Source organism: Leopardus geoffroyi, chromosome C1, assembly GCF_018350155.1.
Source record: "Leopardus geoffroyi isolate Oge1 chromosome C1, O.geoffroyi_Oge1_pat1.0, whole genome shotgun sequence".
NCBI lineage: Eukaryota > Metazoa > Chordata > Mammalia > Carnivora > Felidae > Leopardus > Leopardus geoffroyi.
Genome location: NC_059328.1, coordinates 82582051 through 82601492, shown reverse-complemented (window position 1 = coordinate 82601492; position 19442 = coordinate 82582051). Strand labels below are relative to the sequence as shown.

General features: G+C 37.5%; 1 pseudogene; it reads left to right on the top strand.

The window, feature by feature from the left end:
* Positions 1 to 18457: 18457 nt before the first annotated feature.
* Positions 18458 to 18918, top strand: LOC123596827 (annotated as a pseudogene).
* The last annotated feature ends 524 nt before the right edge of the window (positions 18919 to 19442 follow it).

Below are 19442 nucleotides of genomic sequence, written 5' to 3'. Positions count from 1 at the left end.
CAGCTCTCCTTTTATAAGTCACTGGCTTAGCAGAGGCCCCAGAGTAAAATTCAAGTTAGTTTGGTCACTCCAAACAAAACTCTGAGCTACCGGCTTTTCTCAGTCTTTTAGCAAATCCTAATTTTTTTTGAATTGTCTGCACTGCTACCTATTGAAAAAAGTAGAACAAGCAAACAAAACGCTGTCAAATAAATGGATGGTATATCTGAAACAATGGTACTAAAAAACTTAGGCCCCATAGTTATCACTTCATCAACACACTTATTTCAAGTACCTGGTAAGTGCAGAGAATCATGCTAGTCACAGGCAATACAGAGATTTATCCACATCCAGTATTTCTTCTTTTGTTTATTCAACTATAAGCTACTTATTTGCAAGATCTGTATTTCATACACAATGTGGATTCCCAGTGCCAGGCACAGTTCCTGCCTGACACATAGTGGGTGCTCAATAAATCTTTGCTGAGTGAATTCAGTCAAATTTTATTGTGCACTGACTAGGCCAGACACTGATCCACGTTCTAGGAATGTAAGGATAAAAGACACAATCAACAGTTTAACGGGAAGAAAGTGTCACCTAAGCTCGCCCAGGAGCTAGAAAAGTGTCTGTGAAGATCTCCAAGGGGAAACGATAACTGGCATAAGTTAGTTTTCTTATCTATATAATTTTTTGAGTTATAAAAGTAACTCATATTTATTATGGAAAAGTTAGAAGAGAAAAAGAAGAAAAGAAAAATCATCAATAATTCTATCCACCACAGGAACTAACTGCGAACATTTTGGTGTATATTTTTCCAGGTTCTTTTCTGCGCTTGATAGATGTGTTTATATGTTTTATTTTTACCAAATGTAATCACATAAAGACTTCTACTCTTTCAAAGAAACCATTAAGAAAATGAAAAGTCAAGCCACAGACAGGGAGAAAATATTATGTAACATTATGTAAATGTTATAGAAAGCATTATGTATTATTATGTAATATACATATATTTTATGTATAATAGTCATATAAAACAGAGAACTTGTTTCCAGAAAAAAATTTAAAAATTCTTACAACTCAAGAAAAGGCGAATTAAAAAATAAGCAAAAGATTTGAATGGGCATTCACCAAAAAGATATACACATGGCCAACAAGCACATGAAAAGAGGCTCAATGTCATCAACCAACAGGTAAATACAAATTAAAACCGCAGTGAGACATCACTACACCCCACCTTAGAATGGCCAAAATTAAAGAGTGGTAATATTAAACTCGTAAGAGTATAGAGCAATCAATTCTCATGCATCGCTGATGGATATGTAAAATTGTTCAACAAATTTGGGAAACAATTTGGCAGCTTCCTGTGAAGTTAAATGTATACTTAGTGATACACTGAGCAATTCTACTCCTAGAGGTTTACCCAAGAGAAATGAAAACTCATGCAAAGACTTATATTTGAATGTTCACAGCAGCTTTATTCATAACCTGCAAAAACTGGAAATCACCCAAATGTCCATCAACACGTGAATAGAGAAAGTACTGATTATCAAAGTAGAGGATGACTCAGCAGTAAAAATGACTACCTATACAATATAGGGGAATCTCAAAATCACTGTGCTGCAGAAAAGCCAGACGCAAAAATTGCATGCTGTATGGCTTCATTCATATGGTACTCTAGGAAAAAAAAAAGCTAATATATTGGGATTGAGGCAAATCAGTAGTTACCTGAAACCAGTGCTGGCAGTGGCATTGACTAGAAAAAGGAGCAAGGGAAATTGATGGTGATGGAATGTTCTATGTCTTGACTCTGAAGATGGTTACATGGTAGTATATATTAAAAAAAATCACACTGTACGCCTCAATTGTGTCCATTTGGTGTTATATAGATTATATGTCAATAAAGTGAATTTTTAAAAATTGAATCACATTGAGCATACTGCTTTTTCACCTGATAGTAACCTAAAAAAGATAGCAACAACTATCTTCTGTATCAACACATGGATATCTCTGCCATGGTTTTTGATGGCTTCAAAATATTCCATATGGTGGCTATGCCACAATTTATGTAATTAAATGATTTAACTGTAGGGCAATTGTATTTTAACCATTTTTTTTTTTACCATTACATGTAACACTATGTTGTTCATCTTTCAAAGTAAGTGTTAAATTTTAACTTACAAATTGAGGAGCATTAGATAGTGAAACAAAATGAGGCCTCCCAATCAAAGGAAGAAACAGTCATAAAATGACCACAGACACTGAGAACACTGCCCACTTGGAGAGCTTCAAAAGGTCTTTTTTGACCAGACAGAGTAAGATGCAGGCAGTCAAAGGTGATGAGGGTGAAGTTGCTAAGATTCAGATCATGAAGTGCCTTCTAAGAAGGAGATCTTGCCATTTGCAACAACATGGATGAACCCGGAGGACATTGTACTAAGCAAAATAAGTCAGACAAAAAAATACTTCATGATCTTACTTATATGTTGAATCTTAAAAAGTGGAATACATAGGGGCCCCCCGGTGGTTCAGTGAGTTGAGCGTCTGACTTTGGCTCAGGTCATGATCTCGCGGTCAGTGAGTTGGAGACCCGCGTCGGGCTCTGCGCTGACAGCCTGGAGCCTGCTTCAGATTCTGTGTCTCCCTCTCCCTCTGCCCCTCCCCCACTCATGCTCTGTCTCTCTCTCTCTCTCAGTCATAAATAAATAAACATTAAAAAAAAAGTGGAATACATAGAAGCAGAGAATAAGACGGTGTTTTACCAGGGACAGGAGCTGGGAGAAACAGGGAGATGTTGGTCAAAAGATAGAGAGTTGCAGTTTTGTGGGATGAATAAGTCTAGGGATCTAATGTACAGAATGGCTATACTTAATAATACTGTATTATATACAGAAAATTTGCTAGGAGTAGATTTCAGGTGCTCTCACTACAAAAATAAGACGGTAACTATGTGTGGAGATGGATATGTTAATTAGCTTGACTGTAGTAATCATTTCACTATATATGTATGTATACCAAGACATCATGTTGTACATCTCAAATATATATAGTTTTCGTTTTTAAATTAAAAATAGATGAGTTTTTTAAAATAAGGTACTTTGAAAATAGAACTACCCCACAACCCAGCAATTGCACTGCTAGATAGTTATCCAAAGGATACAAAAATGCTGATTCGAAGGGGCACATGAACACCCATGTTTATAGCAGCACTATCAACGATAGCCAAACTATGGAAAGAGCCCAAGTGTACATTGACTGATGACTGGATAAAGAAGATGTGGAATATGGAATACTACTCGGTAATTAAAAAGAATGAAGCCTTGCCATCTGCAGCAACATGGATGGAACAAGAGTGTATTAGGCTAAGTGAAAAAAGTCAGTCAGAGAAAGACAGATATCACATGATTTCACTCATACGTGGAATTTGAGAAACTTAACAGATGAACATAGGTGAAGGGAAGGAAGGATAAGATAAAAACCAGAGAGGGAGGCAAACCCTAAGAGACTCTTAAATACAGAGAATAAACTGAGGGTTGCTGGAGGGGTGTTGCGTGGGGAGATGGGCTAAATGGGTCATGGGCAGGGAGGAGGGCACTTGTTGGGATGAGCACTGGGTGTTATACGTAAGTGATGAATCACTGGGTTCTACTCCTGAAACCAATACTACACAGTAAGTTAACTAACTTGAATTTGAAGAAAGAAACTTAAAAAAATAAATAATAAATAATAAAAAAAAGAAAGAAGTTTTGATTTCTCCAAAAGTAAAGGGAGAATATCCGATTTTCAGACAAGTGACACAATTTGATTTTTGTTTTAGAAAGTTCACTTTGACATCTGGGTGGAGGGTAAATTGGAGACTCATTCAATTATTACAGCAATTCAGGGGAGAAACCACAGGTACCTGAGGTAAGACCATGAAGGGCTGCGAAGAAGATAGTTCTCATGGAGACATAGGAGGAGATGGGGTAAGGAAGACCAAGAAATTCTTGGTCATCTAGGACATCTCCCAGGAACCAGAAGGTGGAGAGAAGAGGTTTAGCAAGAAAGACAAAATATTATAGGGGTCTTTTTCAGACTCTGAAATCCATCTACAATCTGGGGTGGATTCATTGGTATGATACATTCAGCAAATTGTGGTGAACTCACTTGGATACAGGCAACACTGATGGGCCTGAAAAACAAGCCCTTTCACTTATATTACTATGTTCCGGTGAGTTTTAAAAATTGAATTATTTTCTGTTGTTGCATTGCTGTGGTTGTGCATGGTGATACTGTTATCTCAAATATGCTACATTCCCACTGACTGGCTAGGTAATAATGTGTTTGATAATTACTCTGATATCCCATTTGAACATATTTTATTTTTACAATTTCTACTCAGTATGGGTTTTTATTTATTTATTTTTTTTTTTTTTGCAGGAACGTACATTTACTTTCCAGATCCCCTCTTAAGATTGAGCACAGGTAAACTTCTTTCATAAGGTTTATAATGTGCAAACATATATTCCTTTTTATGCTACTGGTCTATTTATTGGATTAACTAGACGGATTTGATGTGAAAGCTTAGGATGATATTGAAAACACCTCACTTCTATTGTAGCTAAGAAAATCAGCTTTAGAACTAGAGAGACCTTGTATTGGGCATTATGTATAGACCTTTAGCTTTTTTATCACAGCTGTTCTTTGTTGCCATGACAACAGAATTAACCATTTCATTAATATCCCTGAGAAAAGACACATTTATGCATGTCTGACTTCGAACGTAGTCTCTGTTCAGATCTCAAGGTCTTTGACGTGTTTACATGCTTGCTTTTATCCGCCAATATTTTGCTTAATGCTTCTACAGGATATTTAAAGCAGAGCTTTATATTTTTAGACTTAAATTTCTATTGGCTACATTGGTTTGGCTGCTTTCAAATGTCCCCTGAGTGGTGAAACAAGCTTCAGAATCTGAAGCCGGTGAAAGCAATGGGAAAGGAAATTTAATACAAAAGAAAACAGTTACCTGTTATAAGGAAAGTCACTTGTTTGTTTTTTCCTTCTTTTGGACTCCACTTGGTGAAATGGGTGTTACTATAAATACTGAGGAGTAATCCCTCATCAGAATGGGTGATCCAGCTGTTTCTGTTGCTGCTAAAAGCAGGTCGTGTGCTGATTGCAATTGTGATGAAAAGGCAGGAAAAATTTTCCTAAAACAAGTAAAATCCATCATTTTGAAAATAAGACCTGAAGAGAATAACTCTGACCATTACCCCTAAAGGTATGATGATTCCTTATATGTTTCCATCTACCTTTTCTTTTAAAGGAAAAAAAAAAATGTGTCCTAATATTGAACTTTTTGCAAATATTCCTATTTTTAAAGACCAGCACAGAAACTCCCTAATTAACATTAAAGCAGCTTGAGGAAGCCGTTAACTCTGTTTTCTATTCATTCACCTTAGTTAAATAATTAGAATTACTTCCTCCAGAACAATTACTGTTATTAATTTCTACCTTTTTTAAACATCTACTATTCATTAAGCCACTTTGCAAAGTGTTTAAAATGTGTTAGCTCATCTAATAAATAACATGAGCCAACAGCTGTGTGAAGAAGGTACCACTATCCCCATTTCATAGCTATGGAAACTGAGACTCAAAGAAAACTTGTGTAAGACTTTACAGCTCCTAAGATTTGAATCTTAATCTGTGGGACCTCCAAGCCTGTACTAGTATCCATTAGGGCAAAGTGACGCCCTTAGCTCTTCATTTCTGCTCATATAAATATTGTAACAACACTTAAAATATTTACATTCCCTCCAAGGCATTTTGTCCTGGAAGAGGGAAAAGAGTCTGAAGGAATATTATTCGTAATAATTAAGCTCATAAAACAAGAAGGCAGATTTGAACCAGTGACATAAAATCTTTAAAAACCAAGGAAGGTTCTGTGAGACTAACTGCACACATATGAAGAGTCTTGAATGCTGAATAGCAGCCACTGTAATAAAGAAAAAAATTCTTACAGAACACAATGATTTTTTTTCGTTTTTTTAAAACTTTCTTGAATTTCCCCTTTTTTATATCACAGCTTTTTTGAGCTATAATTCCAATACTATAAAATTCATCTAAAATGTACAATTCAATAATTTTTAACATGTCCACCAATCTGTGCAACACCAAGGAAACATTGTACCCACTAACAGTCACTCCCTTTTTCCTCCACCCCTCCCTCTCCCCCATCACCCTTAGCCCTAGGAAACCATTAACATACTTTTTATCTTTAAATATTTGCCTATTCTGAGCATTTTATAGAATTGGAATCATATATTATGCAGCTTTTTGTGTCTGACTTCTTTCACTCCACATAATGTTTTCAAGGTTCATCCATGTTATAACAGGTATCAGTACTTGGTTTCTTTTTATAGCTGAATAATACTCCATAGTATGGATAAACCACATTTTGTCCACTGATGAACACTGGGTTGTTTCCACTTTTCTGCTATTGTGGCGATTATGAATGATACTGCTGTGAATATTTGTGTACTTTTTTTGTGTGGATGTACGTTTTCTTTTTTTTTTTTTTTTTTTTTTGAGGCTTTGTTTGCTTTTAAGTCATTCTTATCTTTCAGAAAGATGGAATTCAAACATCTTCTGATGACTAAAGACCTCACGGAATTCTGAACTATAATCCATATCAATGCTTTACTTCTACTTTCTATGAGCTATAGATTAGACACAGAGTAATTAGTTCAGATAACATTAGTCAGGATTCTTAGCCACTCATAACTTTCACAAAGATAGTCAACTGATTCTTTTCCAAGTGACAATGATTATTTGCTAAGTTATTTAAAACCCTAAATTTAAAAAATACATGAAAACATTTGCATAAAATAAAATTTATTATTAAATTCTCAGATAGTAATAATCTGTATGTCTTATCTTCTCATCAAATACGCATTTTGGAAACACTAGTTTTTCAATGGAACTAAATACTTGGGAATGTAAGACAGAAGAAGAAGGAGAAGAAGAGAAAAAAGGAGAAGGAAAAGGAGGGAAGAGCGTGTGAGCCTATTTTTCACTTTTAAGTGCTAATCTTGAGAAGGATTGTCTAACTTCCTTCTCTCCCACTGCTGACAAAGTCAAGACCTAACCTTTAACAGACCAAAGAGAGTGGCTCTGACTTCTTTTTCATTTAGTTATATGCTTCCGTTCATTAAAAGCTCAGAAGGTTTTGAAATTAGAAATAAGCACATAACTTATTTTCTGAAAGGGAAACCCTGTAGGTTTCTCCTATTGGTGGGCTATTTTCTTGTATGGAATGAACAGCAGAATTTATCTTTTGTCCGAGTTGTATAAAGAACCATGAAAATCATAATCCTTTTCTAAAATACAAGGAATCCAAAGGAAGGTTAAGAGTGAATTCTTGGTATTTCTAAATGATGACTTTTGTGGATCCCGAGCATAGTGTTAACATCCATTTCAGAATCCAACAGAAATTGCATCAGCTAATCAGGTAAATGAGGTTTTTAATAGCCGCTTCTCATCTCTGCACAAGAGGGCAGCCTTTCACCAAAACCAAGGAAACACTTGGGCAGGACATTTTGTTAATTTGTATAGAGACCCTTCCAATCCTGGAACTTCCAAGGGGAAGGGGCCTGTAGTGCAAAGAATGAAGAAGTTATGAGATAGTTAACATGCGCTGTCAATCCCAGAATGCCCATCTAGATCACCATACAAATGTTTGCGACTTCAGTGAAATTTTTCTTTATTGTTACATAAATGTTTGAATTTCTTAAACTGCGGTGGACAAGTATAAACTTCTGAAAATAATGCTAGGGATAAGGTATTTTTTTAAAAAAATCAATGAAATCAAATTGCTCCTGAAATCAAATTGCTCAACCTTAAAAGACGGTATTTTTTTTTCTTATATCTCACATGGATTTTTTTTTTATTGGTTATCCCTAATCAGATTTTAAGGTTTTAGAATCAAATTGCCAAACTCAATTCGAAGTGAGTAATAATTCATATTGGGGCAATTATAAATTTAAATTATAGAATACAGTTGAAAAGATTTACCAAGAAATTAAGAGAAACCAAAAAAAAAAAAGTTGCTATAATGCACACACTTTCAAAATAATTAACCACGCTTGACAGGAAATACATGATTTAAATGTATTATGATGGCATTCAGAATGCTATTTAAAAACAGGGTTAAAGTCAATTTGTCACACAGAAAGGTAAATGTAACCATCTTTATGTCCAAAGCTTTGCAATAATATTTTCATGAGTATAAACTAACCACAGTCCCCCTTTTTTTCTCTTAAAGTTTATGGAACTTTCAACTAAATATTTCACAGGAAATTACTGTCTCCAAGAATATAAAGGGTTTTTATATGAAGGATGCTGATCAGTTGTTCTCCATGGATACAGAGAAGCAAACAAGCAGAAATTGGTTTAATATAGCAGGAGAGATTTCAATTGGACACAAGGCAGAACTTCTTGACTATCATGGTGATAAAGAAAAATTGGGGAAACCTTTTCAATAATTTTTCAAAGATAACTGTCAAAATACAGCCAACGAAATGGATAGGAGATGTCTTTACTTTTATTACTTATATTAATAAAATTGAGGACCAGACAGGGAAATTAATATAAACTTAACACTATTTCCACCATTTTATTTGTTTTTAAACAGAAGTAGTCATTTCATACTAGTTAATCAGCTAATAGTAAACAAGGAACAGCATTTCAATGCCCATCAGGTTTAGTTTTATAAATACAAACAAGCATATTTCCTTACAAACCCAGTTAAGAATTCGACAAACACCGGACTTTCCTTTTCCTCTACATCACATTGACTTGGGGGAGGTAGGAGGGGGATAAAAAAGACAGCCAACATAAAGATGTGCTTTTAGCCTCATTTGCTCAACAAATTTTATTAAATTGAGAGCTCCTAAAATGTAGGGATGGCAGACGGCACGCACACTGCCTGGCACACAGTAGGATCTCAGCGTAGGTTTACTGAATTATGACTCCATAAATTGAATTTTTTTTCTGTTCCATTAGAGAATCAAACTCAAAGCGCTCTTAATTTCCCTAGATCACGGCAGAATTAGAGACAGAGCTCAAGCTAAGCAGCTCGACTGTTTGTAAAGCCCTTTCATAATCTATATAAACCTGTACTACTTTTAACTTGCTCCTTAGCACACCGTACGAACCAAATACTTAGAGTCTTACTCTACTGACAGTAAACTTCATTTGGCCACAAATATTTGTCTAACATTTACTATGTGCTGGACACTGTGCCAGGTGCTGGAGACATAGCCTCAAACAGGGTAGGCACAGTTCCTGCCCTCCTGGAGCTTACACTCTAGAAAATGTAAGCTGTTAAGTTGGCAGTGAAACATTTAATTATTGTTTCTATAAGTGCTACAAAGAAGTCCAGGGTGTTAGGGAAGAACATAACGGTTGGGGTCAAGGGTGATCTCAGAACCTGTTAACAGTAGCAGAAAATGGTTACAGGATAGATTGGGTTGATATTGAGAATTGACTTTATTTTTTTTTAAGTTTGTTTTTTTGTTTGTTTGTTTGTTTAGACAGAGTGAACATGAGCAGAGGAGGGGCAGAGAGAGTCACAAGCAGGCTCTGCACTGCCAGAGCAGAGCCCAATGCAGGGCTTGAACTCACAAACCATGAGATCGTGATCTGAGCTGGAATCAAGAGTCAGATGGTTAATCAACTGAGCCACCCAGGAGCCCCCTGAGAATTGATTTTATAAACTGAGATCCAAAGGATGAGAAAGAGTAGCCAGGTGGGGAATTAGGGGACAGTATAGAGGGAAAGTTGTATTTCAGGCAGGGTGGAAGGGGATATGCAAAGACCTAAGTCAGGGAAAAGCATGGCACCACAGAAGGAAGAAAATAAAGGCAAAAGTGGAAAAATATGGAGAAGGAGGGGAAGTTTCCGAGCCCGATCAAAAGAACAAACAAGGCATCCAAAAAAAAAGTGATGAAAGGTCAAATTGAGGTACTACCTGCTGGGGAGAGACTGGCTCCCCTTGGTCTCTCCCTTTTCAGTACCAGCACTATGCTTATCATTCCTCCACAGCGTATTTCCACATGCCCACCACCTTCCTAGCCACTTGTCAGCTCTTGCTCACCAGTAAAGGGGATGTATACTCCAGTGCAGTTGTTTTTATGGAATTTACTTGCCTATGGAAGCATCCCTTTGAGGATTTAATCATAATGTGGAACATTCTCTATCAGGGCAATGCTGAAATAGGAGGCATAAATGGTGCATAATTCTTGAAAAGCCCATCGTAGACTTGGGTCTTTATAACAAAATAAAAGCTCCATATTAAACTATAAGGCATTACACTTCTGTAAAATAAATTAAATAAACGGCCAGCAGGGGTGTTTTACACAATTTATTCGTGCCCTCTGCAGTCAGTGCTACATCTCATTAGTGGCTCTGTCACTCATGAAAAATGTGGCACCTATCAGCATCACTCATTAACTTAAAGCATGTGCCCACACATCAAATATATATTTTTTAATTATGGGAACATGCTATAAAGAAGATGTGCACATGTGCCATGAACAACAAAGGGCATTCTAACCTCTCCAAACCTCTTCTGGATTCTTTTTCCTACCAAAATGGTGAATAAGATACTGTTCTCATCCTTTCAAAGTTTTTTTTCTCTCTACCGACTTTTTCCACTTGCATTCATTGCAATAGTCCAGACTTTGCCAATTTTTTTTCCTTCCTGACATTTCATTTTTAATTAAAAATGACATTTTAATTAAAAGGAAACATATGTAGAATAAACAGAATAACTCACCAACAGCAGAGACTGGGGTTGTCCTGTCGGCCCAGTTTTAACCTTTCTGGCTCATGAAAGGCTGTGCTGGGCTTCTCCACAACGGTTGCCAAGGCACATTCTTGACAGAAAAAAAAGGGAAAATTTTAAAAGATGCTCATCAAACCAAATTCCACCCACACCCAGAAGTCCCTAGGAAGTGCTGAGGGTGAAGAATGGAGATACTATACCCACTCCAAACTATACAGTCCAGGACTTTCAGGGCTGGGAAAATCAACCTTTCTTCTACTCAAAATATTAAAACTATCGTTTTGGTGAGAGACCCCAGTTTTACAACTTTTCATGTTTACAGATGGCCTGATTTGGCAATCTTAAATGTTAAGAGAATTAGAAATCTGGCAGGAGGTAAGCATAGCCAAAAGTAAAGTATTACAATTTAAAACCAACCACCCTTCTATGAGCAGCCGTGACTTAGGACAGTTTGCATCTCCCAGAGCCATCTTGCGTCTCCTATGAGAGCTGGTGCTGGAGGGGTCCCCTGGTCAGGGTAGGGGGTGGGGGGGGGGTGGCGTGCACCAACCCTCTCCCTGGAGTGAGCTGAATTCCTGCACAAAAGCATATTGTGGTGTGGAAGGGAACAGCAGCAAGACCGAACAAAATGACAAGAAAGAAGCCAACGATGGATGAACACTGAATGAAGGCAAGTAAATGATTCTTTAAACAAAAACACCAAATAACATGAATTGGCCCATGTCCTCAGAAAGCAGCATGAGGATGAGGATCAACAGGAATCACCATGATGACCCAACTTTCCCCAGATGTGGTGCACATTTTCTGACAAGCATAAGGGCATCGGGACAGATGAAAATCAGTCACGAACAGTCATTGTAATTATAACCCAGCACGAAGGGAGGAAGGAAAAGAATCTAATTTTGTGGCACCTCCCAGATGCCAACCAACTGCTTTCTCATTCCAGTTCAAAGAAGAATTCCATACATCAGTGTTATGGATTGAAATTGTTCCCCCCAAAGAGATATATTAAAGTCCTGACCTCCAGTGTCTCAGCATGTGAATTTATTTGGAAATAGGGTCATTGCAGATGTGATTAGTTAATTTAAAATGAGGTCATACTGGAGACCCACAGGTTTTAGAAGGAGCATTTCATACTTCTGGCTCCCCAAACCATGAGATAATAAATTTGTTATTTTAACGCACTCAGTTTGTAATGGCAGTCCCAGGAACCAAATACCGTCAGATGTAACTGTCTTGGCATATTACAGAGGAAAAAGGAGGCCTAGAAATCCGAAACACTGTCTCAAAATCCCGTTGTTATTGAGGGTCCCAAATCAGGCTGACACAAAGCCTTACGTGCTTCACCATATGTTACAATGCCTTCAGGCCTTCAGACAGTTATCTAAATTAGAATTCCATAATATGACATGAGGAGTTCATGACTTTGAAACACATAAGCAACTAATATTAATGAAACAGCTCACTCCCCATGTTTTTTACCAAAAAAAAAAAAAAAAAAAAATGATCTCGTTTGAAGAATAACCACACAACCACCAAACTGGATTCTTTTAACATGTATTTACTGAACTCCTATTATCTGTTTCTTCAGGTATTGCTCTAGGAAACTGCCTTCAAAGGTTTTTCAATGAATCGGGAAAGCATACATGCAAAATTAGGTTACAAAGTGCCCTGGTGTCATGGGCAGTATAACAGAGTTATGTACCTGATATATACTGGGGACTAAAGAACTGTCCAGAGTGATCACGAATGGGGCTAAAATTCATTCTCTTAGATGTGCAAGCTATCAAATTAAATATGTATTAAAAGGAATTTTTATTAGCAATGATCATTTGTGAATAGATTTTTCAGAGAAAGTGTGAGAGAGATCTATATGAATATGTGAAGCAGCTGTATGTTCTCATTGCCATCAGCTGCCCAGTTGTCCAAAACAGGTTTGTGTATAATGAGAACCAGCCCACCCACCTCTGTACACAGATTGCATACTGAGGATGGAAACTACCCATTCCTTGCACACACGTGTAATTTATTGTTGACTTACTCTTCTATTTTCTTCATTAGTAAAACTTTACCCTTCCTGAAGACTCTACCTCAGGCAAATAGCTTGATTTTTCATTATAGAAACTTCTGGAAACACATACCAAATTTTCCTTAGAAAGCATCAGTAGTTTGTGCCTTAAGAGTCTTTCAATTCCTTCCTTCAAAAAATTCTCACCTTGCTATTTCCACCAATCCTGAATGGTTGCATGGGGATCCTTACTTAATCCTATCAAGTCCCCAGATTGAAACACATCTTAGGGGCGCCTGGGTGGCGCAGTCGGTTAAGCGTCCGACTTCAGCCAGGTCACGATCTCGCGGTCCGTGAGTTCGAGCCCCGTGTCGGGCTCTGGGCTGATGGCTCAGAGCCTGGAGCCTGTTTCCGATTCTGTGTCTCCCTCTCTCTCTGCCCCTCCCCCGTTCATGCTCTGTCTCTCTCTGTCCCAAAAATAAATAAACGTTAAAAAAAAAAAAAAAAAAAGAAACACATCTTAAACAAAAGTTTCAACTCTAAATAAATTCAAACCTGGCTTTCCGTCCCTGTGTCCGTCCCTGGACACTATCAAAGTTCTACTGAGAAGGTATGTTCTCTCCTACCCTAGTAAAGAAGTAATAAAGATAAATGGAATCATATTAAAATTTTTAAGTTTATTTGAGCAAAAATCGATTCAAATCAGACGGTGATCAAACCAGAAGTGATTAGTGACTAGAAATACTCCACTAACAGGAGCTAGGGGCAAGACTTTATAGAGAAGGGGTAGAAACAAAGCAAGGAAATTATGTGATAGGCTACACCTTAAGTCCTTGCATTATTTGGGAAAGCCTAGTTGGCTGTTTGTGATTGGTTGTCCTTACGTCTTGATTTCTTGACCTTGAGGCACTTACAAGTTCAAGTTTCTGGTTTGCTTACATAGGTTACTAAGTCATTAAAGCCACTTCAGTCTAAAGACCTTCTTGTTTAATTAATTTAACATAATAAACTAAATTTTATCTCAACAGGTTGTGCTAGGCTGATGATATTTGGGAAGCTAGTATTTAACAATAATAGTGAACAAAGAAAAGGAGACAAGTGTGAAGAGGAAATAACAACTTTAGTTTTTAACACACTGAAATTTAGGTGTCTGGGAAATAGCAAAGTAGAGAAGTCCATAAAGGCGGTTAAAAGAGCTTAAGAGAAGGATTTGAACAGAAGATCTGGAGTCATTACCCAGATCACTCAAGAAGCAGGTGGAGCGTGATACAGAAGGAACCTGGGCAGAAAGCTGAGAAGGATTCATTTTAAAAGGATGGGGTGAAGGAGAAAACCCCCCAGAAATGAGACTAAGAAGTAAAAGGATGGGGAAAATATCCAGAGAGTTAGCTATCATGGCATCCAACAGTAAGTAGACAGTATTTAAAAAAGTAAGGAGGGGTCCACAGTGCTAAATATTTCAGGAAGGACGGACACACACACACACACACACACACGAACACCAAATATAGTGAAATTTACCATAGAGTATCCTCCAAAGGAGAGCTAATTCAAAATCTAATTACTTATGAAAGGACCTTAACCTCTTCAAGACAATTTTATTGCATTGCAATGGACGTCATCAACTTTGGGGCACGTAATTTCAACCTCTCAGGAAAGAGTGAGCCCTAGCTGATTAAGAACAAAGTGGCTTTCATGACAATAAACAAACAAAAAATGTTGTTTCCTAGATTATATGATGCAAAGAATGGCTTAGTTTTAAATTTCTTTAAGTAAACATCAGTTTTCTTGGAGCTGTTTAATTATCAAACTTGTTCCACTGTATTACCTTAATCCCTGATCAAAATGAAACAACAATATGCTTTTTTCTGGTCATTTCATAATCATTCATTAAAACAGTAGGATCATTTATGCAAGCTAAATTCTCATCCCCAATCTCCCAAAAGACTACACGGCATATCCGTGGCTGCTAAACAAAAGCTTTTCTCTTAAAGTCACTTAACTTCCTTCAGTTTTGTTTTTAAGCAAAGGGATTTATCAGGTTCTGGGCTTTGTTTTGCATTTGAAGCTTTATCAGCGTTAGATATGCTTGATTTGTTTTTCAGCCAGAGCTTCCTAGAGAGGTAAGACAAGTGACTGAGTGATTTGCCATAGAGGTCCAAGCAAGTTTGGGGTTCTTCAAGCTTTTTCTCCTTCTTTGGATGGGCAAACGTAAAGCACCCTGTGGATTTAAAAGTTAGATCACTTACTGGTGCTGGTATTATGTTGACACTGCCTGATTTACTGACCTTAGGAAATAATTTTGACAGCACACCAAACCATCTTTAGCAATCCTGGAGAATCAAGACCTTGTTTAGATGTAAATTGAACTCAATGACAACTATCCACAAACTACCCAGGACATCTAGTTGCATTCATCAATGTTTGAAAAAAGAAAAAAGCTAACCAATCATTAAAAATCGTTATTGCCATCCAGAAAAATGCTAAATATGTATCTTCAAAAATAAAGATCACCATAAGCCAACCAAGAAATCATTGAATTAGTAATTTTTGGCCACTCACTAGGCCCAAGGCATTGAACCAGCTGGTGGAGAAGAGAGGTGGAAGGGTGGTAAGAAAAGTGCTACATAAGGCTGCTTCTTCCCTAGAAAAGTTTAATTTTTTTAATGTTTATTTATTTTTGAGAGAGAGAGAGAGAAAGAGAAAAAAAAAAAAAAACAGAACACGAGTCGGGGAGGGGTAGAGAGAGAGGGAGACACATAGTCCAAAGCAGGCTCCAGGCTCTGGAGCCAAAGTCTGATGCTTAACCGACTGTGCCACCCAGACGCCCCACCCTGGAAAAGTTTAGAATTGGAGTCATGTGGGACAACTGTTAGTTTGGAGCATGATGCCAGCTTATCTTTAATATGATTTCTTTTACAATGCATTTTAAAGCTCCTGTGTATTATACCACATACATATGTACATATAAATAAGTACCCAAAATACACACACTAGAGAACAAGAGCCCCAAGGGAATAGATTAAGCACTCCATTCACCTTTGTATCCAAAATGCTAATCCCAGGACCTGGCACCAAATAATTACTTAAAAACAGTTGCTTGAAGGAATACATGATTGCATTATTTCATTTGTGCTATTATTATGGTTGTTATGGTAGATATAGAAAAGATATTGAGGACAGTTAAGCAATTGATTATCAATTACCTCCAGTGGGTTCTAGAGACCAATATCAATAAATCCACATTGTTTTTCTTCAGGAACATTGCTTTTTCATGCTAAGTACATGTTGACTCTAAGGATGCTAATAATACCATTCTCTCCCCACAAAATTATTCCTTCCCATTTAGACTCTGTTTGTATTTTATATTCAAGAAGTTATCAATAAAGTTGCTACTAAGTAGCCTTATTTCAGGGCATTTTTAGGCTGTATAAAATGGTCCAGCCTTCAAAGTGCCAAGAGCTATTTCTCCTGAGGCATAAGCCACATTACAAGATTGTGAACAGTTTTTAGGAGCCATTACACGAAAAAACGTTATTATTTTTTTATTTAAAATTTTTTTTAACATTTATTTACTTTTGAGAGACAGAGAAAGACAGAGAGTGAGCCAAGGAGGGGTAGAGAGAGAGGGAGATACAGAATACAAAGCAGGCTCCAGGCTCTGACCTGTCAGCACAGAACCTGATGCAGGGTTCGAGCTGTGAGATCATGACCTGAGCCAAAGTCAGATGCTTAACAGACTGAGCCACCCAGACGCCCCTGAAAAACATTATTTTTGAATAGCATAGTGGAGTTTAAGTTTATACGTGCCTTCTACTTTCAAATTTTCAAGTACAAATGAAACAAATATAAGGCAGCGGGAAGCCCTAGTCAGACATCTGGAGTCCATTAAAGACCTTGTTTTCCTCTCCATGCCATGTGACCTTAGGTAAGTCACTTAACGTGTTTCTTCAACTGTAAAACAGCATAATAATACCTGTTTCACATGAATGAGATGATGTGGGTTGAAACTCATGTTTAATTACATCTAATTCATTTAACATTTTGCTGGTGCTATGTGAGAAGTACTCTCATTTCTGAAAGTGTACTGTGCCAATAACAAGCAAGTCAAGCACTAATGCCATTGTGTTAATAAAGTTGAGATAACCAAAGTTACTTGAACCATAATATATATTATATATATAGGTAATAAGGGAAATTGCTCAAAACTGGGACTTTTGTGTATTATATTGACTGGAGGAGTGTGTGTGCGTGTGCTTGTGTGTGTGTGTGTGTTTTAACACTTTCTACACTGAAGGCACAGAGCCTAAAAGATTGCCAAAAATTTCATCGGGAGACCCTGAAGTGATATTGAAATGGGTCAAAGATTGAACAATTAGCTCAAGCTCTTCATTAACCAATGGATCTACTTCATTTGTGATTGTGATCCAAAGAGGGAAGGAAACGAACTCACGACCAGGACACAGAAGGAAGTGAACCCAGAGAGTCCCTTCAGGGAGGCCAAGAGAAAGTTTTTAAATTTTTCAATGTTTGGCCCATTTCAATGTCACTTCAGAGTCTCCTGATGAAATTCTTGGCATTTTCCCCTGGACTTTCAATGAAGGGCGAAGATACTTAAAGAATTAAATAAATAAATTGAATGAAATAAATAAAAACTAATTAATTACAAGAAAATTAAACAAAAAATAGAGAGTGGAGATCACTATGAGGCCATGTTTCCTCACACAGTGGTGTCCAATCACTATAGCTAACAAAAAAGCTGCATTTTTGACCAATCTCCTATGCTGCTAACAGTGTACAAAGTATATCATATAAAGGTGATTGCATCTTCAGTCTGTCTCCATTGACTCTTCCTCTCCAACAATCAGTCTTCACCTTATTCCATGCTTATTTTGTCATGCTCTCCTTTTAAAATATACCCTACAATTAATCTTACCCTCACTCACCAGGCCATCAACGCCAAACTCCTCAGAGGAGCAGAGCAGGCTTTTGGTGTCCTATTCTTTCTTTAATTGGGTATAATTTGGAAAACACTTCCATGTGTTACTGCTTCAACGAACCACTTACTTAAAAATACCATTGGTGTTCTAATTATCAAGTATCTTTTTGTGTTTTTCTCACCGATTGTTCTATTTTACATCTCTCTGCATTTGACACCACCCTCTTTTTTTGTAAAGTCTGATCTTTCTCATGGTATCAGGAATCCATATTCCATCTTGTGGCTCCATGCTCTACTACGACCTCTAAATTCTCCACAGGGGGCAGTTGCTTCTCAGCAACAACCCTCTATCATGGAAGGAAAGCAAGAAAAGGTCTTGGTCAGTTAGGTATCTCTGAGTTACTTAACCATCTGTGGCTCAGTTTCCTTACATTTAAATTGGGGATAACAATAGTGCCTACATCACAGGCTTGTTACGAGGCCTAATGGGTTAATTTATGTGAAGTGCTTAGAAAAGTTCATGGCACCTAGCAAGTTCTATAGAAATGTTTGCTGTCATTTTGCTACTATTTATGTTCCATAATGAACGTGTGTTGGTTCTAAGTCTTATCCTAGTCTAACTTGTATCATGCTTCAATATGTACCTGATGGGGTGGCCCCAGATGGAGTTGCAACCCAAGCAGATGGAGGGCTTTCTATCCCCAGCACCATGGCCAACAGTGAATACACCTTCATTGCCATCAAGCCTGATAGGGTCCAGCGCAGCCTCATGGGAGAGAGGTCATCAAGTGTTTTGAGCAAAAGGGATCCCGCTTCATTGCTATGAAATTAATTCAGACTTCTGAAATTAATTCAAGACCTTCTCAAGGAACAATACATTGATCTGAAAGACCATCCACTCTTTGCCAGCCTGGTGAAGTACATGCAATCAGGACCTGTGGTTGCCATGCTCTGGGAGTGGTGAAGACAGGTCCAGCGAGCTTCAGGGAGACCACCCCTGAGGACTCCAAGCCTGGGACCATCCATGGGGACATCTGCATCCAAGTTGGCAGAAACATTATCCAAGGCAGTGATTCTGTGGAGAGTGAAGAGAAGGAGATTGGCTTGTAGTTTCAACCTGAGGAGCTGGTGGATTAAAAGAGCTGTGCTCAGAATTGGATTGATTTCTGAGTGAGAACACACGTGCTGTGCTCACTCCATTTCGTCTCCCTCGCATGGGCAGGGGGCCCAGGCACTAGCAAATCCAGTTATTTTTAAGAATTTCCTCATAATCTGGAGGGGAACTCTTGGAGCTGGGAGTGCTCCTCGTACAGTACTCTGTGCTAGCATTAGATTAAAATGTTTATCTCCGTGCCCCAAAATGTGTACATGATGGACTATATGGAGACTTTCTTGAAGACCAACAATGTCTTATTTATGTATCTCACACAATGCTTTGCACACTGTAGGCTGCAAGTGATGTTACTTAATTGAATTGTTAAACTGCTTACATTAGAAAAGTTGTACTTTCTATTTCTTCTACTTTTTACACTTCTTGTTAAATTTTTACTCTCATAAGCTCAAATGTAATCATAAATTAGGGTGACATGTAAAACTGCTGGTTCTTGAAAATTAAGCCCTGGAAGTATTTTAATTTTATTACGAACCAAGAAGCTGTGTCATTTTTTCCTAAGAAATTAATTATACCTTTAGAT